Here is a 21,236-nt window from a genome sequence, read left to right as displayed (position 1 = left end):
GAATTTTCTATTTGCCTCTGTTCTTTGCTCACTTATATAATTTTCATATGGGTAAGGAACAGTGTGATCTAGGTTTAAGTTATATAAATTACAATCAGTAGAACTGCTATCAAAAGCAAATTAAAAAAATAAATACAGCAAGGCCAAATGTGCAACTAGGACCCACTGAACCACACAGCAAGCAAGGCAACATTATCAGGTGTCTAAGGCACAGTGGTGTCAATGGCAAAGAAGTGATCTATTCTTCATTATATAAACAAGAGCAGAGGAAACCTGTGCAAGAGCATCTATCACGTAGCTCTCCCCAGCTGCCTACAGGGAATATCATCAACAGTGTCACCTTCATTTTAAAGAATTACTTTACCTGTGCTTATAGGCTGAGCTATACTGAGGACTACTTCCACAGTAAATGTCCCTGGTTAAAACACAACTGATACCATCATTCCTAATCATATGGCCAACAGAATTTTAAGGTTTTTTTTAAGGTCATGAAGCGATTTAGATGGCTGTATTCTGAGGTGGATTTTGGTGGGTTGTGGGGTTTTTTTTTTCAGGAAAGATTTTGGTTTCTCCCAAAGGAAGTTCTATGGAATTTTTATTGGTGATTCTAAGTAGGTATTTGTAACAAAATGTGGTAAGTAAATTTAACATATTAAAAGTTCTATAGCATCTGTTCAGTTAAGATTATATACTATAGAAACTATTCAAGTCATACAAAACCATTTGTCAGTGCCTTTTCATGCTTCTCCTGAGGTGTTTCATATTGAGCAAGATTTGTTTTCAATTTTTTGTTTTCTTCTACAATAGCTTCATAGTTCTCTTTCATTTCTGCCAATTTTAGATGAAGTAGTTCTATTTCTGGATTGTCTAGGGTTTCAGCTCCTAACTGATACTTTAAAAGCTATCCAAACCACTATTTGATTTCTCTGGTTCTTCACACAAGGCTACCAATACCTTTGTCAGTGTGTCCAGCACCCCTGACTTTTCCAAGTACCTCTGGAACTGTTTGCGTTTCAAGTCAGTGGCTTTGTAATGGGCCATAGTGAGAGGGGCAGCAGCAGAGCTGGCAATGGAAACACTGGCTGGCGGGCTCTATTGTCATCTTTAATTGAACTGTGACAAGCCTTTGTGGCAGCTTCAAACAAGTATCGGAAAAATGATGCTACATGATTTCAGTGACTAGTAGTAAGGAGTTGTGTTGCCAACCTAAATGCATGTGGTTTGAATCCACCATCTTGTCCAGGGGAGAAAGAAGAGCAGTCTTCTTTCATGGGATTTATAGCCTCTGAAATCTTACTGCAGGGTCAGCCATTAGTCACTTCCAACTTGTTGGTATGTAGCAACAACAGCAAATCATAAAAAGCCATGTATACCATTTTAATTCTCTACTAGCAGTGGATGAGTTGAAAGTACTAGTTTTAATTAACTTATTTGATAGGTATTCTTGTTCAAAAATCCTCCGTAAATATATTTTGAATTTTTTCCCTAGGGTTTCTTTATATCTGCTTCATTAAGTAAATAGCATACTAGGAAAAAGATGAAACTAGGATAATGAATCCTTAAGTTCTAGTAGTTGTAGTATTGTTGTTGTGTGCTGTTAAGTCACCTACAACCCGTAGTGACACAACCTACAGCTCTGAAGCCTGCCCTGTCCTGAGCCAGTCTCACTGACTCCAACACTCTTACCCTCATTGCCTCAGTTACTGTATCAGTCCATCTCATCTGAGGTCTTCATTTCCTGCACTGTCCCTTTACCCTTCCAAACATGGTGTCCTTCTCTAAGGCCCAGTCTTTCCTGGCCACAGGCTCAATGTATGTGAGATGGAGTTTCAAAATCCTAGCCTCCAAGGAGAAACTTGGTTTCACCTTCTTCAAGACAGACCTATTTGGTTTTTTTGACAGTGCATGATATGTTCAGGACACTTCTCCAGCACCACAATTCAAAGGCATCACTTGTTCTTTTGTTTTTTTGTCATCTTTAGTCATTGTCCAGCTCTCTGATGCATAGTGAGTAACTATGAAGACCATGGCCTGCATTAGTCGCACCTTAGTCTCTAGACTGACATCATTGCTTTCAGCACTCCGGAGAGGTCACTGACAGCAGATTTTCCCACTGCAATTCATCTTTTGATTTCCTGACTGCTGGTGTCAAGAGTGTTGGTTGTGGAGCCAAGCAAGCTATAATAATGAACAACCTCAATTTCTTCTCCATTTATCATGGTGCTGCCAATTGGCCCAGTGATGAGAATTGATGTTAAGCTTCGATAATCCATACTGAAGACTACAGTCCTTGACCTTCTGCAAAGCGCATCAGTTTCAGCAAGCAAAGAGTCTTAACCTGTATCTCTTATGTATCTCTTAAAATGTGCTTCACATTGTTAAAATCAAAAGACTTTCTTAGCGAATTTTTTTTTTCAGAGTAGACGCACTCTTTTGCCTCTGTCCCTCGTCAGGCATTTGCTGTTTGTTAAAAATCTGTGTGTATTGACATCTCTTCTCTTTCTGAAGGAATGTGAAACCCAATAATTGCACACAGACCTGACCTACTTTGGAGGAACAGAGGACAAACAAACCCTAATTTCTTCATCCTTTTTTGGCAAAAACCAGATTTGGGGAGGTGAGGGCCAGGACTTCCTATATCCACTCTTCCTTGAGGACCCAGCATAGTTTCTCTGGATCAGAAGTTCACATGTATATTGCTTGTAGAAGAATGCATTTTATTCTAATGAGTCTTTACATGTGTGCTGGTAAGGAAATGTCTAACCATTTCCCAGGCACATTGTGCTTTTGAGACAAGGACAGAACTTACTTATTTTTGTCTTATTTTACGGGTCTGATTTTGTAAACATTTACTTTTTTAAAAAAGTAGAAGCTTCATCTGACATTCTTTGGACATGTTGCAAGGAGGGACCAGTCCTTGGAGAGGGACGTCATGCTTGAGAGAGTGGAGGGACAGCATAGGAGAGGAAAACCCTCTTTGAGGTGGATTGATTCAGTAACTGAGGTAATGGGGGTAGGTGTGTTGGAGAAAGTGAGATTGGCACAGGAAAGAGCAGGGATTAGGGCTGTTATACATAGGGTGGCTATGAGTCACAGGTGACTCAATGGCACATAACAACAACAACAACAGTTGGTCTTTAACTTTACACCCGTATATGAATGACTTAATAAACGGAAATAATTGTTTGGCCTATTGTTGTTATGTGCTGTTGAGTCAGAAGCAACATCCAGTGGGTGTTCAGAGGCAGTAAATCACATGAGAGAAAATTGTCCTTTTTTCTCCTGTAAAGCAGCTGGTGGACTAGAACCTCATGTCTTCTGGTTGACAGCACAGCTTCTTACCACTAAGCTACCACAGCTTTCTAGCTTGGCCTAGTTATACCATTTAGTTATTATTATGATTGTCTCAAACTCAAAATTCATTGCTATTGAGTCAGAAAAAAACTCATGCCTGTCCTTCCATTGGGTTTTCAGAGGCCCACCTATCTCAGAGCTGCTAGTGAATGTGAACCACTGGAGAGGCACTGCTTTGGGGTTAGCAGGGTAACTCCCTGTGCACATCACCACCAGAGCTCCGTCCTGAATATTCAGAGCATTGTGAGCATCGTTATTCATGATAACCAAACAATGGGAACAACTCAAATGCTCATCAAGAGATGAATGGATAAATGAACTGTTTCCATGCAGTGTAATATTTAATTATGAACAATACTAAGAAATGAAGTACTGATCTATTCCAGTGTGGAAGTAACATAAAAATATGGGTTTTTGTGTCTGAAAATCTCAACAGAATGAAAACTATATAATTATCTCAATAAATGCACAAACTAAAAGAAAAAATGTTGCGTGTCATTGAGTCAGAACCAACTCTTAACTGACCTTCGAGCAGGTTTTTAGAGGCTGTAAGTTGCACGGGAGAAGATTGCCCATCTTTCTCCTGCAGAGAAGCTTGCATTATGCTATGTAAGAGAAGTCTGTCACAAAACCCCATATATTGTATTATTCCATTTATACAAAATGTTTAACTGTTGTCAAATTTATAGGGACAGAAATGGATTGGTAGTTTATTAGAGCTGAGGTGGATCTTTGAAGGGTGATGGGAAGTAACAGATAATGGGTACAGGAGTTTCTTTTAGGGGAACAAAAATGTTCAAGATTGCAATTTGTTGTGATGGTTGCATTGTTTGGTGAAAATACTAAAACACATAGAATTGTATTCTTTAGGTCACTGTTGGATATCTAAATAATAATTTAATCTGTTTGTTTTTTAAATTGATTTTATTTTTTAAAATTTTATTTAATTATTTTTTATGTGTGTACCGTCAAATCAGATCTGACTGGTACAGGAGGAGATTGTCCCTCCTTCTCCAGCAGAGCATCTGGTGGATTAGAACCGTGTGCCTCTGGGTTTGCAGTGCAGCTTCTTGCCACTAGGCCACCAGAGCTCCCTTAATTTAATCTGTTTTAAGCAAAAAAAAAAAAAAAAAAGCGATAAACTCTTGCTAAGAGGACATATTCATGCGGTCATTTGTCTAATTAATTAATTAATTTCCTACCCATACTCTGTTTAAATATTTGTGATTTTAAGAAATCACATCTACTTTCAGGAGCAATTTTAGGTATCATTAGTAAGTGATCCTTACACTAAAACAACAAATTAAAAAGAATAAGAACCAAAAAGTATAGGAGAAGGGAAATGGATATCCTTTCACCAGAAGACTTAAGCTAAGTGTAGTTAACCACATTCAACTTAGGTTTTCCTTTTCAGTTAGTAAAGACTCACAGAGAATGAAGATGCAGTTCTCGTTACACCTGTTCCTCACCTACGTCATTGATAACAGTAACAAATAGACACATTAACACGGTGATGGGCATGGCTCCTGAATAAACCCCATGAGGAGGGACTTCAGGTGCCCTCCAGAAACCTGGACCATCCTGGGTGCACTTGCTGTCTACATCTCAGGGATATGACAACCAGCTTGCACATGTGGCTGGCCTTTCCCAAGGCCTTGGTCTCTGGGTGGCTACACAGGCAGCACCTTACCACCAGGTACGTATTCTGAGTTCCTAGCTCTATGCAGTCCTACAGCTCAGAATTTCTGTGGGATGAGGAGAGATGGCATGTGGAAGAAATGTGTGCATGTTTAATAACATCCACAGTTGAGCTGAACTGTGCCTGAAGTCTCGACCTTATTATTGGGGTGAGGTGGGTGACCAAGTTCCCAGCAGCCTTGCAGAAAGCCCCAAGACTCATTGGCTCATCACGCCTGGAGGAGAGAGTAGGACAGTGAACGTGGGGCTTGCAGGGTTGAAAGTAGAGCCATGGAGATGACTCAGAGGGAAACTGCCACCCACAAGAGGAAGATGAAGTGAGCGCTCCCCTCGCACAGCCTGATGTTGTCCTGCATTATCTCCTCTAAGTCTCCTAGTCCGCAGGCCTGATAGGACACTGCGCTGCGGCAAGCACTGGGAAACCTCGGCTGGTACTGTTCCTACGCTTATGCTTTCTAAATGTTAAATGTCAAGTGGGTCATCTGAAATGGAAAAAGCCTCCATTTTCCCATAGCACCATAGAGGCCTCCTAGTAGGTGTTTTGCATCAAAAGAAGCAATTCATTGGGAAAGAAATCTTGTTTCTCAGCACTGAAGGTTAAGGGGAAAAAAATTTCTCTGGGACTTACTATAAGTTACACAAAACTATGTAAAAACTCCTTCAGTAGTAAACATTTGTTAAGTTTCTAACACGCTTTTGCTGTGGAAGTCTGTTTTGACCCTGACTGACCTCCTCACTCTCCTGTTGCCGTCCAGTCAGTTCTGACTCATGCTGCTGGACCTCCCTCCTTCAGGCTTCTGAGGCTGCCCATCTTAACGGGAGGCCGCCCGTCGCTCTGCCAGACTACATGTCTAGGGGGAAGTAGTAAGTATAGTGTTTGATGGAAGTATTTTTGTGGGAAACCAAATAGATCTCAGGTATGTTATTGTTGTTGAGTCAAACACAACTCATAGCGACCCTATGAACAGCAAAACACCTGTTTTGTCATCATTTCTCAAAGTTCATAGAGTTTCCAGAGGCATGTTGTTTAGGATGTGGTTAGTGGTTCTCATTATTTGAATTGAGGAAAAGGTAGAAACCCATTCTTTAGTCTGCTCTCTCTGGCATTTAATGGATGCTCTTTAGAAATATGTGGACAGTTTCCTCCTGGGCAGTTTACAGCCTCTGAAAACCCACTGGAGGACCACCTGTGAGTCGGTTCTGACTTGACAGCAATGAGTTGTATCTAACAACATAGCTCGAGACTAAATGTGAATGTGGTACGAGAAGAGCATAATATTATATTGTGATGTTTAAAATGTGATGTGTGCATTAAAGAGAAAATGATCTCCTCACTCCCAAATGGAATTTGGCTTGTAGTTGACTCTTCCCTGGATTTTTGAGGCTGTAAATTGTATGAGAGATACTCATCTTTCTCCTGAGGAGTCAAGTCACCAGAGAAGGTACGTTAGCAGTGCAGCTCTTTACAAACCCTGCTACCAGAGCTTCCTTTAAAAAAAAAAAAAGTAATCTTTCCTTTTCATATAGAATTGCAAAGATAATGCAGAGTTTCAGTATATCTCAAATCCATTTTCCCATTCATGTCATATCAGTATGCCATATTTGTCACAATTAAGGAACCAATATTATTATTACCAAGTCAAATCCATACTTTATCTAGATTTTCCTAGTTTTTACATACGATTCCCCCCTCCCCTTTTAAAAATAAAGATCCAGTCCAGGATATAAAGTTGTGTTTGGTTGTCATGTCTGTGTAGACTCCTGTTGGCTGTGCTTTCTCCCACTTGCCTTGTTTCTGACGATACTGACAGTTTGAGGGAGTATGGCTCAGATATTTTGTAGAATGCTCCTCAGTTTGTATTTGAGTAATGTCTTTTTCATGGTTATTCTGGGGTTATGCATTTTTGAGGAAGACTGTAGAAGAAGTGCCATTCTTTTCAGGAAATCATTAGGTGCATCTGCCTTTGATAGTAGATAAGCAGTTGATAAAAGTAATTTTTTTTAAAACTAAAGAGCTGAGCATTCTTACTTTTGCTGATGGACAGTTGACAAATATGTACACAGAACAGGTTGCTGGAATACCTATAGATGTGGGGCCAAATATTTTGTCACAAAGACCTTTGGTTCTGCTTATATCCCTAAACTTTTGCTTGAAGAGTTGTGCATTATAAATTATGAGAGAGATTTATTTGACTTAGAATTTCTTAGGGAAGTAACCTACATAGTAAAGAATTAGAATGTGTTGGGTTTTGTATTGCTCTCTAGCCAGTTGGCTGCAAATTTAACAGTTGAAAGAACACATTCATTGTATAGTTTCTGTGAGGGAGGAGTCCTCTTATTGCTTAGGTGGTTTTTCTCTGCAGCGTCTCACAAGGTGACAGTCACACTGTTGGGTGCACGAGGTTCTCATTTGGAAATCAGTGGGGCAAGAATTTGCTTCCAGGATCATTCAGGCTGTTGCCAGGATTTATCTTCCATGGCTGTGTGACTGAAGTGTCTAACTCTGCTGATTGTTGGTTGAAGATTATTTTGTCAGGTCTTAGAGGCCACCTGCAATTTCTTTCCCTGTGGGTTTCCCCATGGCCACTTCATCAAGCCCTCAGGGAGAATCTGTAGCTCTACTGGCAAAGGTAGAGTTCTGTATGTTTTTCCTCCTTCTCCTCTTCCCATTCCCACCCCTTCCAATATTGTCTTAGAATTTTTCTTTTGAAAGAGCATAAACCACCCATGTGCATAAAAAGCGAAAGTGAAATCAGTTAACCAAATCATTCTTAAAGCTCTTTCTATGCTGAATTCAGCTTGTCAGAATGACTTTTGACCTGGGATGAGATGCTTCATATCTGATTGCCCTCTTGCCCTCTTTTGGTGTAACATTTTATTTATTCTTTTTTTTTTTTTTAAATTTTGCCTCTTTCTTCTTATGTTGGTGAAAAACACAACGAAACGTACATGGCTTAGCAGTTTCCTGATTGTCTAATAAAACTGAGACCTTAAACCCCCAAATAAAAGAACCAAGCTCGGGAGGTATTTAATCAGCAGCCTTGGCAGCTACTTTTTTTTTTTTTTTAAAAAAAAGCAGTTTTGTAAATATATCTAACACACAGTTTTTGCTATGTAAATTTTGACAGTTTTCTAGCTTATTGACAGCAACTAGATTGACTGCGTAGCTTTATATTTATCAGTGTTATTTCCCATCATCATAAACTCAAATTTATTAAAGGTTTCCCCCAATTCGTGTCAGAATTCAGTTCTGTTCTAATGAAATAAAGTCAATTCTGATATAAGATAAAATACCCAGCTTATGTTTTGCTTTTTATTATCAGTGACTTTATAATCTGACATTTATTTGTCTTTGGTGGTTGGAAACATTAAACTCCAAAGATCTGATTTCCTATCCAACTGGTGCTTGTGCTTTTGAAATGGTTCTACAGAACCCCAGGTTTGTAAGATTATATTTCTCTGTCTCTGAACCTTTTACTCAAGTTTAACAAGTACAGACAGAGCACAACATCAGCAGATTAGAAACTGTTATGTTGTGTACCATTGAGCCAGAACTGACTCATAACTGAGGATCCAGCTGATTTTCAGAGGCAGTAAATCACACGGGAGGGAGATTGTCCATCTTTCTCCCGCAGAGCAGCTCGTGAATTCAACCTATGTTCCTTTGGGTTGGCAGCACAACTCTTTACTGCTAAGCCACCAGACCTCCTTAAATTGTGTACCATAATATTGTATATAGTACTTATTACAACAATATGACATATACCCCCCAATAAAAAAGGAAAATTGGTAGTACAGTTCATTGTATTTCATTGAATATGCAAAGGCAGTAAATTGTGGCTAACCTTGAGGAAAATGGGAATCCCCAAACACTTGATTGTGCTTATGCAAAACCTATACTTGAACCAAGAAGAAGTCCTCAGAACAGAGCAAGGAAACACTGCATGGTTCAAAATCAGGAAAGGAGTGCTTCAGGGATGCATCCTGTCCACATACCTTTTCAGTCTGTATATATATAACAGATTATTCGGGAAGCAAAGCTTTATGAGGAGAAGTGTGGCGTCAAGATTGGAGGAAGACTCATCAACAGCTTACGATATGCAGATGACACACCTTGCTTGCTGAAACTAAAGAAGACCTGAAGGACTTGCTGCAAAAGGTCAAGGACTATAGTCTTCAATATGGATTGAAGCTCAACATCAAGAAGACAAAGATTCTCACCACCGGGCCAATTGGCTGCACCATTATAGATGGAGAAGAGATTGAGATTGTTAGCAATTACAGCTTGCTCAGCTCCACAGCTTGATACCAGCAGTCAGGAAATCAAAAGACAAATTGCCCTGGGAAAATGTGCTGTCAGGGACCTCTGTAGAGTGTTGAAAAGAAACGATGTCAGTGTAGAGACAAAGGTGTGCCTAATCCAGGCCATGTTCTTCTCTATTACCTGTTTTTGCTTCAAAGAACTGGATAATGACTAAGGATGACAGAAGAATATATGCCTTCAAGTTGTGGTGCTGGAGAAGAGTCTTGAACATACCATGCACTGCGAAGAAAACAAATTGTTCTCTCTTGGAGAGGGTGAAACCAAGTCTCTCCTTGGAGGCTAGGATTTTGAAGCTACATCTCTCATACATTGGGCACGTGGCCAGGAGAGACCGGTCATTGGAGAAGGACAGCATGTTTGGAAGGGTGGAGGGACAGTGCAGGGGAGGAAGACCCCGGATGAGATGGATTGCTATAGTGACTGGGGAAATGGGGGGTTGGTGTGTCAGAATTACTGAGACTAGCTTAGGACAGGGAAGAGTTCAGAGCTTCTGTGCATAGGGTTGTTATACATCACAAGTGACTCAATGGCACATGACAACAACAACAACATACTAGGGTTTGTTGGATTTTTATAAATTTGTTTTTTTAATATAAACCTCCTGTTTAAGAGTGAACAAGACCTTGGGGGGGGGGCCTTTGTATTCAAAAGTTAGTTTTTATTATATTTTAGAGGAACATTCTTCTTTCTAAGTGGTACAACACTCTTCTGTCAATTTGCTTTACTGAAGTAATCTGCGGTTGCTGTGATGCTGAACCTTGTGCCATTGGGGTGTCAGATGTCACAATGGTTACTCATAATGGACAGTGTTTGGTGGACCTTCCAGTTTAAGGCAGGTTTGGAAGCAGGAGTTGCATCCACTTCCTAAACAATATACCTCTGGAAGCTCAATGAACTTTGATAAATGATGATAGTTATGGAAAGGCTTTAGGCCTTTTGTCCATAGGTTCCCTATGAGTCATGCTTACTTGATGGCAACCAACAACAACAACAACAACAAGCAGTTCATTGTTACTTGAATACATTGTAAGTTAGGGATATCTCTATTCTGTATGCAATAACCCTCCTCTTCCTTTCCCCTACTTCCTGACCCTCTTACTTACTACTGTTGAGTTGGTTCATTCTCACAGCAACCTTCCATCATGTTTCTGAGGCTGTAAATCACAACAGGAGGAGACTTCTCATCTTTCTCCTGTAGATCAGCCGGTGGATTTGGACCACCATCCTTTGAATTAGCAACCTAATATATTGCATACTATGCCACCAGGCTTCTTGAATGAACCTTACCTATATATAACTAAAACCTACTTTAAAAAATGTAAACACCAGACTTCCCATGGTTCTAATTAAAAGCTGGCACACTGAGAATCTTATTTCACGGTGTGGCATCTCTGCTTTAAATCACACTACAAGCACACCTTTATTTTAGTAGATGGGGAGATTAAGGGCAAAGAGATAAAGTGACTTATCCAGTCATAAAATTAGTTAAAGTCAGAGCTAGTAAATGGACTCCAAAGTTCTGATTCTCTCTTTTTTTTTTAATTGTCCTAGTGATTTTGAAATGGTTCTCCAGAACTCCAAGGTCGTAGGGATGTCTTGTCAGTCTCTGAATGTATAGGTCCTTGCTTTTCTGTTTTTATGTTAGAGTTGTGTGTGAGATTTTGTTCAGAGGGGAAAGGTTTTTGCTGCTTTCTGATTTGTGTGTGTGTGTGTGTGTGTGTGTGTGTGTGTGTGTTGTGTGTGTGTGTGTGTTTGTGTTCGTGTTCGTGTTCTCTTTCCACTGAGCCCTTCTGGGACATCTACTCAGAAAAGAGTGTTGGATTTATTGGAGATATTTTCTTTGACTTTATTTTTTTAAAATCCCAATATGATTGCTAAAGAAATCTGTAACCTAAAGATCTGATAGGACAATTCACAAGTATTTTAAAATATGGTTGTTGTTATGCACTTTCCAGTCAGAACTGACTCATAGCTGACTCTCTGGTGAGTTTTCAGAGCAAGTGATGAATCCAAACCCAGGTGGCTTTGGTTTGGCAGCTCAGCTCCTTATCACTGTGTCATCAGAGCCCTCTCCTTTTAATTTGGAGGGGTAATTATTTTTAGTATGATGCAAACTAGCTGCACTTTCTCCAAGGTATTTATGTTTGTTCTTTTTTAAAAAAAAATAATATTTTTTTGTTGTGATTTTAGCAAAAGGTTACAGAAAACTTGGATTTTCATTCATTCATTGTTGCACAGTTTCCTCCCTCTGCCCCTAGTCCACTTTGTTATACACCTCTTCTTCTGGACTGTTGTCATGCTGATAATGCCTAATTATATATTCCTTTTAAACAATTTTTTCCTTCATCTGTTTCAATGCAGTATTCATTATTTTCCCTCTTTTCTTCATTTCCCCCTCAACCACCAAGGCCTGTTTTGCTTTAGAACAGTGGCATTATGTAGTATTTGTCCTTTTATGACTGAGATATTTCACTCAGCATAATGTCCTCCAGGGTCACCCATTTTGAATAATATTGCATGAGTTCCTTGTTTTTCAATGCAGCGTAGTATTCCATTGTGTGAATAGACCACAGCTTCTCTATCCATTCATTTGTTGATGGGCACTTGAATTGCTTCCGACTCTTTGCTATTGTGAACAACACAGCAATAAACATGGGTGTGCATTGTTTGTTTTTTGGCAGTCCATGGAATGTTCAGAACTCTTTTCCAACACCACAGCTCAAAGGCATCATTTCTTCTTCTGTCATCCTTATTCGTTGTTCAGCTCTCAAGTGATCAGAAAGACCATGGCCTGAATCAGATGCAACTGACATCATTGCTCCTCAGTAATTTGGAGAGGTCCCCAAGTGTTTTGTTGTTGAGTTGATTCCAATTCATAGCAACCCTATAGGATAGAGTAAAATTGGCCCTTAGGATTTTCTACTTATAATCTTTTACTACCCTTTTTAAAAAATTTTTTATTGTATTATTTTTACATGTACCGTCAAATCGTATCTGACTGGTACAGGAGGAGATTGCCCCCTCCTTCTTCAGCAGAGCACCTGGTGGATTTGAACTGTGTACTTCTGGGGTTGCAGTGCAGCGTCTTGCCACTAGGCCACCAGAGCTCCCTTTACTACCCTTTTGAAAAGAGTACATGTATTTTTGTTAAGGGAAAATACTAATAACTTGTTAAATATTATATTAAGCACATAACTTAATGCAGCTGTTTTTTGACACTTAATCTGGTCGCATTTAGTTTGTATATTAATGGATTATGTTTAAGTAGTTTTTCTCCCAGCTTACTCCCTATGATATTATTCCTCTTATGATAGTGTTATCAACAGAAGTCTCTCCTTCTACTTTTAAAGTAAATATCTATTGAGAATTAATTTTTATTATTAGACATTTTACTTATTGAAATTGTCTTAACATCATTATTCGTCACATGAAGCACGTTAAGCATTCATTATAGAAATAAAATTTGCTTGATTTGAAAATTTGGTGATCCCTAAACATAGGAACTTAAAGAAGGCGCTCTGATGGCATAGTCCCTAGCAAGCTGCACTGCTAACCAAAAGGCTGTGTGTCTTTGGCAGGTAATGCCCACCAACTCCTTCAAGGGAATTTGCTCATGTTCAGGTTCAAGGCCGTGGAGACTCAGTGGATGGTCCCTGTGGGTCCAACTCACCATGACAGCAGTGAGGGGTTTTTAGTATTGAAGCCTGAATAAATGCAGAAATGTCACCATGGGTAGTATTTCCATCCTGATGGAACCTTAGGAGGAATGCTCCCTGCCAGGAGTGATGGTGTCCATTGTCCTTAGAAAAGTGAATCAGAAGGGAGCTGGTGTGATGACCCTGATGCACATCAGGAGACTGACTCTTTACCATCAGGTTACCATGTTGTGATTGCTGTGGACCATCAAGTCAGAGCTGAATAATAGCTGACCCTCTGGTGGGTTTTCAGAGGCAGTAAGTCACACAGGAAGAGATGGCTCATTCTTCTTCAGAGCAGCTGGTGGATCTGAATCATGTGGCTTTGCGGTTGCAGCGCAGCTTCTTACCATGAGGCAACCAGAGCATCCTCCAGATTACAATGGGGGAGACAATTCAGTGTTGTAAACAATCTGATTGGATATGCATGGTTGATGAAGATCCACTTTCTGGCAAACAATTCCTTCATGTACTTGGCATCTCAGGATGCAGATAAGTAAATTTCACAGGGAAGGCAATGTGATGCCTGATTTTGGAGATTATTTCCTGTTTTTTTTTAAATGTTCATTAGCAAATAATCGAGAGATATAAAAAGATGATGGCTTTAGGATAGTTTTTAATCTGTTACAATGTTCACTTGGTTTATTCAACTTTCTACTGTTGTAGGCAGTGTTATTAGGTCTTTCAACTTATTAATATAATTTAAAACATGCACAGTTGATGATATTTTTCACCACGAGCAACATTATGATGCTCTGTTAGGAAGACACTCAGTAATATATCTTCATGGAACAATTTTTAAAAGCTGTGTTATACCACTTGAGTTTAACTACCTTTCTAGGCTGGTGCTTTAATTTCTGAATGGTCTAGGTGCTCCGTTTAAATATGCTCAGCAGTACACAGACTTTTGACAAATGATGTTCTTGGGAAGTGCAAAATCCTTCTGTGAGTCTGTGTTATTTTTACCTATGAGCTGGCACTCCAAGAAGGAGTATCATGTACTTTATTAAGAAAACTAATCTTGAAATTCATTCAGCTTTTTTGTCTTCCTCTAACTTCACATTCAGGCCATTGCCAAGTGCTTTCCCCACTTGTTTAATCTTTCTTCTCTTTTATAGTTTAATTTCTCACTATAACTTTAATTTTTTTCTTTTTATTGCAAGCATTTTTATAACATTTATTATGATATACTACTTTCTTTTATATCATCCTTTGATATTCACTGTATACTATTAGAACTGTTCTATTAAACCATTTAACTCTTGCCTCTTTTGTTCTCTTTTTCTCTAATGGTTTTTTTACCCAACTCCTCCTCTTATTTCAAAGTATGTCTCATATTCCCCTATTCATATCTTTTTTTCTCTTCCTCTTTGAAACTGTTCTCCTTCCTGTCCTCTTTAGGGCTTGCTTTTTATATTTCCCCTTAACACAAGTAGATTACTAGTCAAAAGGTTGGCTGTTCAAAGCTACCCTGCTGTAGACAAACATGATGATCTGCTTTCACAAACCACAGTATTGAAATCCCTGAACCATTTCTACTACATCCTGTGTCTCTGGCATAGAAAAGGCTGAGGTCACCTTGAGTCAAATTCAACTCTACAGCAACCAACAAGCAGCTCAGAATTGTAAGTGGTGCAAATGCTGCATGTGCTCCAGGGCTAACTGATTGGTTGGAGGCCACCCTTCGGCTCCTGGGAAAGGAGACCTGGCATTCTACTTGTGGAATATCAGCCCTTCCCATTTGTTGACATTGACATGACAATTTTTTTTACCTTACAAATAAGCTGTCAATCCCATTCTGAATCTTTATTTTAAATTTAGCAGATTCTATCATTCTAAAATAAACACTTGAATAGGAAAAATTTGAGTATAAATACTTTAAAAATTCTTAGCTTATCTCCATTGTTATTTATTCTCATCTTTTCAGTTATCCTCCCTCCCCTGCCAGTGTCTTCCCCCCCCCCAACCCTGTTCATTAAAGTAATAATTTAATAGGCTGGGAGTTGATTTTATGTTCTGTAAAGAATGCAAAACTCTGTTGGCACTTTGAAAATGTTAAAATAATGACAAAACAACAACAATAATGTCAGTTTGGTTAAAAGGGATGTTAGTAATGTTAGAGACAGGCCTAGGACTTCTGTTTTTGGGGAGGTTAAATGTTAGCCAGATGGGAATTATTAGAACTGAGAAAAAACTTTCTTTCTCTTTTTTAAAATTATCCTTTCTGAATTTCAAGTAATCGGAAAATTTCCCTTGCTTCACAGAGCATTTATTAACTATGTACACTATATCATGTTTTATCTTGCAAATGCTTATAAATGCCATGGTATATTTTTCAGAAACATTCAATTCTCTATCCCCTAGAAATTGTAAATGTTTGAACGATTTTATAGTTAATATCCAGTATAGTGGTATTCACTTCCTAAACAACATGCCTCTGGAAACTCTATGAACTTTGATAAATGACGATAGTTACAGAGAGGCTTCAGGCATTTTGTTGCTATTAGTCATGCTCGACTCGATGGCAATCAACAACACAACAACATAGTCCAAATAGAGAAGTGTAGAAAAAGAAAAGTTCAACCAGTTACTTAAACAATAAAAAAATGTTATCACCATCTTTCTGTGCTACCATAATGGTTGCGCAAGAATGGGTTCTGAAGAGCATTGAGAAGAAAGGCAAGTGCCAGAATTTCATTGGTCCATGATTTCTAGTTGTAGTTCAGTTCCTTACAGTGATGATGAAGCATGCCTACATTGGCGAGTATGAAATCATTGATGATAACAGAGCTGTGAAAATTGTTGTCAACCTCACAGAGAGTGTGGAGTGGTCAGCCCCAGATTTGATATGTAACTCAGAGATCTAGCAAAGTGGCAGAATAATCAATAATGTTTGAGTTCATTATAGCGACAGCCTCAGCTGGCATTGTGAACCATGAAAAAGCAAGATGAAATAAAAAAGGAGGGAAAATCCTGGAATTAGTTTTCTAGGAATGTAATGCATACTGTAAATAAAATGCTTCTATGGACTAAAAAAAAAATTATTGCTATGGAGATATATACATAATTTTGTTTTTAGATACTTCCTCTGGCATTCCTTGAGAGTTGACTGCCCTTATCTTTGGTGCTGTCTAGAGTTGGCTACCACCCTCATATTCCAGTCATTCCTTAGGTCAGCTGCATATTTCTCCATGAGCAGTTTGGCACAAAATATATAGAATAATGGGTTCTTTCCAAATGTGCCTTTGCTTTACTGCTTAGAACCTGATTTGACTGTTGCTTTAAAGTGTGGAGTCCTTGTTAAATGGTTCCAGTGCAGAGGTCATTATCTTCCCAGGAATGTGGTCAGTGTTCATCCTGACTGTGGCTGTGGAACGTGTCCTTGATCATGGTCATTTAGCAGCTGGCAGGGTTAGTCTGTGAGTCTAGCTTATGCAACTTGTGTTGTTTTCTGATAATGATTACTTCTGGGGTTTAGTAAGTTTAAGAACATTTTTTATCTAGGCAGCTTGTTTTATCTAGCAGCCATTCTTAACTGGGTTCTAGAAAAGAGTTAAGCAACATTGAGGGGAAAACACCAAAATTGGAAGAGAAGATAATTCATTACCTATAATAATGCCACATTAAGGCATTTATTCTCAAGGTTTGGTCCAGAGACTCCATCTTGATAATTTTCATTGGATTCCTGATGTCAAAAATGTCTTCATGCAAAAATACTAAAATATTACTTGATTTTATACTTTAATTTTCTTATATCTGTATAGTGGAGATTTATAGAGATTAAACTATTAATTTACTCCTCTGGCTGATGGGAAATATATATAATCTTATGTTTTAAAATGTTCTAATTTCTAACTAAATGTTGATGTATGTTTCTTACATAAATAAGTCTTATTAGAGAGTCCTCAGTAATTTTCACAAGAAGAAATCCTGGAATAAAAAAAACGATTAAGAACCTTAATTCCTAGGCCTTTAAGATTTCATCCCTTCACAGAATCTGCTGAGAAGGGCGGCTAGTAAATTAGAAAAGGGCAGTACCTTAAAGCATTCAGATGTTGGTCAACAATCATGTTTTGATGGAATTAAATTTGATTCTTAGAACATATCTTTTGAGATCTTGTTTTAATTTCTGTCCTCAGGAAATACTTGAGCACTAAGGCAAGCTTTGGTAAGAGAGGTGCTTGATCATTCTCAGTACCAAGACAACTTTTTCAGAAGTCATGTTTATGGTATACTTGATTTAACTGGCATCTTTTTGGCAGTTTGAATCTACCAGTGGTAAATGTTGAGTTCCCTCCTGAGTGATTTAACAGAGGGAAAACCCATTGGAGTCAGCTGTGAGTCAGTTCCAATTCAACAGCATTAAATTTTAAGAATGTTGTCCAGGAAATAGAGAGCCACATAAGTAATTTTCATATTTCCCCCAATAGCTATAAATAATTTTTAAGATAAAATTAAACAGGTGAAATAGATCTTAATAGTATATTTAAAGAACAAATTCAAACCTTGAGTTGCTATAATCAAGGATGGTTTTGGCAAAATATTAAATGAAGTAGTAAAAGAAGATGGAAAGAATATACTGAGTCACTGTATTGAAAGGAATTGGCAGACACAGAAGAATTTCATCAAACAACATATGAGCAAGAATCTATGGCGATGAAGGAAGACGTTCAAGCTGCTTTGAAGGAAATGGCAAAAAATAAGGCCCCAGGAATAGATGGTATGCCAACTGACATATTTCATCTAACAGATGTTGCCCTGGATGTGCTCACTAAGTTGAGTCAAGAAATCTGGAGAACAACCACTTGGCCAACTGACTGCAAGAGATCCGTATTTGTTCCCATCCCAAAGAAGGGTGACCCAACAGAGTGTGGAAACTATAGAACAATATCATTGATTTCACAAGCAAGTAAGATTCTACTGGAACAGCACATCAACAGAGAACTGCCAGAAGTCCAGGCTGGGTTTAGAAGGGGTCGTGGTACTAGGGATATTGTAGCTAATGTTAGATGGATCTTAGCTGAAAGCTGGGAATACCAGAGAAATGTATATTTGTGTTTCATTGACTGTGCAAAGGCATTTGACTGTGTGGGTCATAACAAACTGTGGCTGACTCTAAGAAGAATGGGAATCCCAGAACACTTGATCATGCTAATGCGAAACCTATACTTGGACCAAGAAGCAGTGTCAGAACAGAGCAAGGAAACACTGCATGGTTCAAAATTGGGAAGGGTGTACGCCAGGGATGTGTCCTATCTCCATACTTTTTCAACCTATATGCAGAACAGATTATCCGGGAGGCTGGGCTCTATGAGGAGAAATGTGGGGTCAAGATTGGTGGACGATTTATCAACAATCTGCATTATGTGGATGACACAACCCTGCTTGCTAAAACTGAAGAGGACCTGAAGTGCCTGCTGCAGAGGGTCAAGGACTGCAGCCTCCAATATGGATTGAGACTCAATGTCAAGAAGACAAAGATTCTCACCACTGGACCAATTGGCAGCATCGGGATGGATGGTGAAGATTGAGATTGTACACAGCTTTAGTTTGCTTGGCTCCACAGTCAACACTCTTGGCACCAGTAGCCAGGAAACTAAAAGATGTATTGCCATGGGAAAGTCTGCTGTTAGGGACCCTTCCAAAGTTTTGAGGAGCAGTGGTGTCTCTCTGGAGACTAAGGTGCATCTGGTACAGGCTATGGTCTTTGCAATCACTTGTTATGCATCAGAGAGTTGGACAATGACTAAGGATAGAAGGAGAATTGATGCCTTTGAGCTGTGGTGCTGGAGAAGAGTCTTGAGGATGCTAGGAAACAGATTCTTCCTGGAAAGGGTTAAACTGAGAGGCTCCTTGGAGACAAGGATTCTGACATACTGACATACTTTGGACATGTTGTAAGGAGGGACTGGTCCTTGCAGAGGGACATCATGCTTGGCAGAGTGGAGGGACAGCACAGGAGGGGAAGGCCCTCTATGAGGTGGATTGATTCAGTGAATAGGGTAATTGGGATAGGTGTGTTAGAGAAAGTGCAATTGGCACAGGACAGAGCAGAGTTTAGGGCTGTTGTACATAGGGTCGCTATGAGATGCTGGTGACTCGATGGCACATAACAACATATCCAAAATAATATACTTTAATACAGTGGATACCAGGAATTTTGGTGGCATGATGTTTAAAGTGCTTGGCTACTATACTCAGGTTTCACTCTGGAGCATATCAATCTTTGATCTTTTGATCTTTTACCAAGGATTTCCAGAGGTGGAGCTTTTATGAGTTAAAGAGCATAAAGTACTCAGGCCCTAATAAAAAAGTGCTAGTTCAAACCCACCAGCTAGTGTGGATTAAAAAAAACAAGTTATTTTGTGATTTGAGTGAATGTTTACAAATTAATTGTTATTGCAATCATTCATACACATTCTATTTTTCAATGCTAATTTCATATATACAGTATAATCACACTCTCCCCCTCCCTGCCTTTAACTTTGATTAAACCTTCAGTACCTCTCTGTGATCATCCCGTTTCTGTGTATTGCTCTTCCTTTTACTGCTTCTATGGAGACTTAAAGCCATACCACGCTCTCCTGAGCAGTGTTGCTCTGTCCTGTAGGGTCATTGTGAGTTGGAATCAGTTTGATTGCAGTGAATTTAGTTTTGATATGGTAATCATTGTATCATTATCATTATCATGAGGACAACTGGAGGAAAGATTATTGTCAATAATTTCATTTTACTTAGGTCCACAGTTAACATTGATGGTAAAAGCAGTCAGGAAATCTACAAGATATATTAAATTGAAAAAAACAATCGCCTCTCAAGGACCTCACTAAGGTGCTGAAGAGGTGTCTAAAGACTAAGGGACACTTTATTCAAGCCAGAATCTTAAAAAAAATTTTTTTAATTAATTTCTTTTTATTTATATTTTAACAAAAATGTACAGAAAAATTGGATTTCAGTTCATTCATTGTTGCACATTTTCCTCCCCTCTTCCCCCCAGTTAGCTTGTCTCTTTAAAAATATTCTTTCATTGTTGTACAGTTTCCTCCCTCGCCCAAACCCCAGTCCATTTTGCTATGCACCTCTTATTCTGGATTGTTGTCATGCAAATGATATCTAATCATATATTCCTTTTAAACAGTTCTTTCCCTCATCTGCTTCAATGAAGTGTTCTTTATTTATGATCTTTTCAGTTATTTCCTCTGTGTGTGTGTGACAAGCAAACATGACTTGGAGGGAATGCAACAAGGGTGCTCTTTAGAGGCAAGAATGGTGAAACTTTGTCTCACATGCTTTGACCATGTTGTTAGAAGGAGGCAGTCTTTGGAAAAACACATAATCCTAGGAAAGGTGGAAGGTCAAAGAAAGAAAGCAAGACCCATCAAGGAGATGGTCTGATACAGTGACTACAACAATGGGCTCAAACGTGATGGAGATCAGAAGGATGGTGGAAGACAAGGTAAGGTTTTGACCTGTTGTTCACAGAGTCACTATGAGTCATAGTTGAGTTGGTGGCACAACAACAGCAGCAACAATATATTTTTTCTTTTTTATTTTTAGCAACAATATTTTTAAAGACTTTTTAATGCGGTACGCAGGGGCAATGATTTTGTAAATTATTACCTAACTTGGGAGGGACTGGAGAACATTATACTGAGTGAACTAACTCAGTCTCACAAGGACAAATATTATGTAAAACCATTGCTGTAGAATGAGTATAAGGACCCAAAGGGGAGGGGGCGAGGGTGGAAGCAAAGGGATGAGAATATGCAGGGGGATAGGGGCCTTACCCATGAGGTTGTACAATTTAGTGGATGGGATTGGTGAGGAAAATTGGAAGAATCTGTTCTGGAAAGCAGTATATTTGATTTTTTAAAATAAGCTAATATATATTTTTTTACACTCTTGGCACAGCAGCCAGGAAATTAAAAGACGTATTGCAATGGGAAAGTCTGTGGTTAGAGACCTCTCTAAAGTACTGAAGAGCAACGATGTTAGTCTAGAGACTAAGATGTGCCTGATACAGGCCATGGTCTTTGCAATCACTTGCTGTGCATCAGAGAGCTGAACAATGACTAGGGAGGATAGAAGGAGGATTGATGCCTTTGAGCTGTGGTGTTGGAGAAGAGTATTGAATATATCATGGACTGCCAGGAGAACAAACAGGT

The 21,236-nt window shown here is 38.9% G+C and overlaps 1 protein-coding gene and 1 pseudogene across 1 annotated transcript in view; one reads left to right on the top strand and one right to left on the bottom strand.

Annotated features, from left to right (window-relative positions):
* The window catches only part of SIK3 (SIK family kinase 3), a 322,634-nt gene that overhangs the window by 132,250 nt on the left and 169,148 nt on the right, over positions 1-21,236 (top strand). The gene's annotated exons all lie outside the window — the stretch shown is intronic.
* On the bottom strand, positions 710-1,041 carry LOC102852391 (annotated as a pseudogene).

The sequence above is a fragment of the Elephantulus edwardii genome, unplaced genomic scaffold (genome assembly GCF_000299155.1).
Source record: "Elephantulus edwardii isolate Elephantulus edwardi_28Jun2011 unplaced genomic scaffold, EleEdw1.0 scaffold00093, whole genome shotgun sequence".
NCBI lineage: Eukaryota > Metazoa > Chordata > Mammalia > Macroscelidea > Macroscelididae > Elephantulus > Elephantulus edwardii.
Note: the sequence above shows the minus strand (reverse complement) of the source record. Positions and strands in the feature narration are given on the sequence as shown.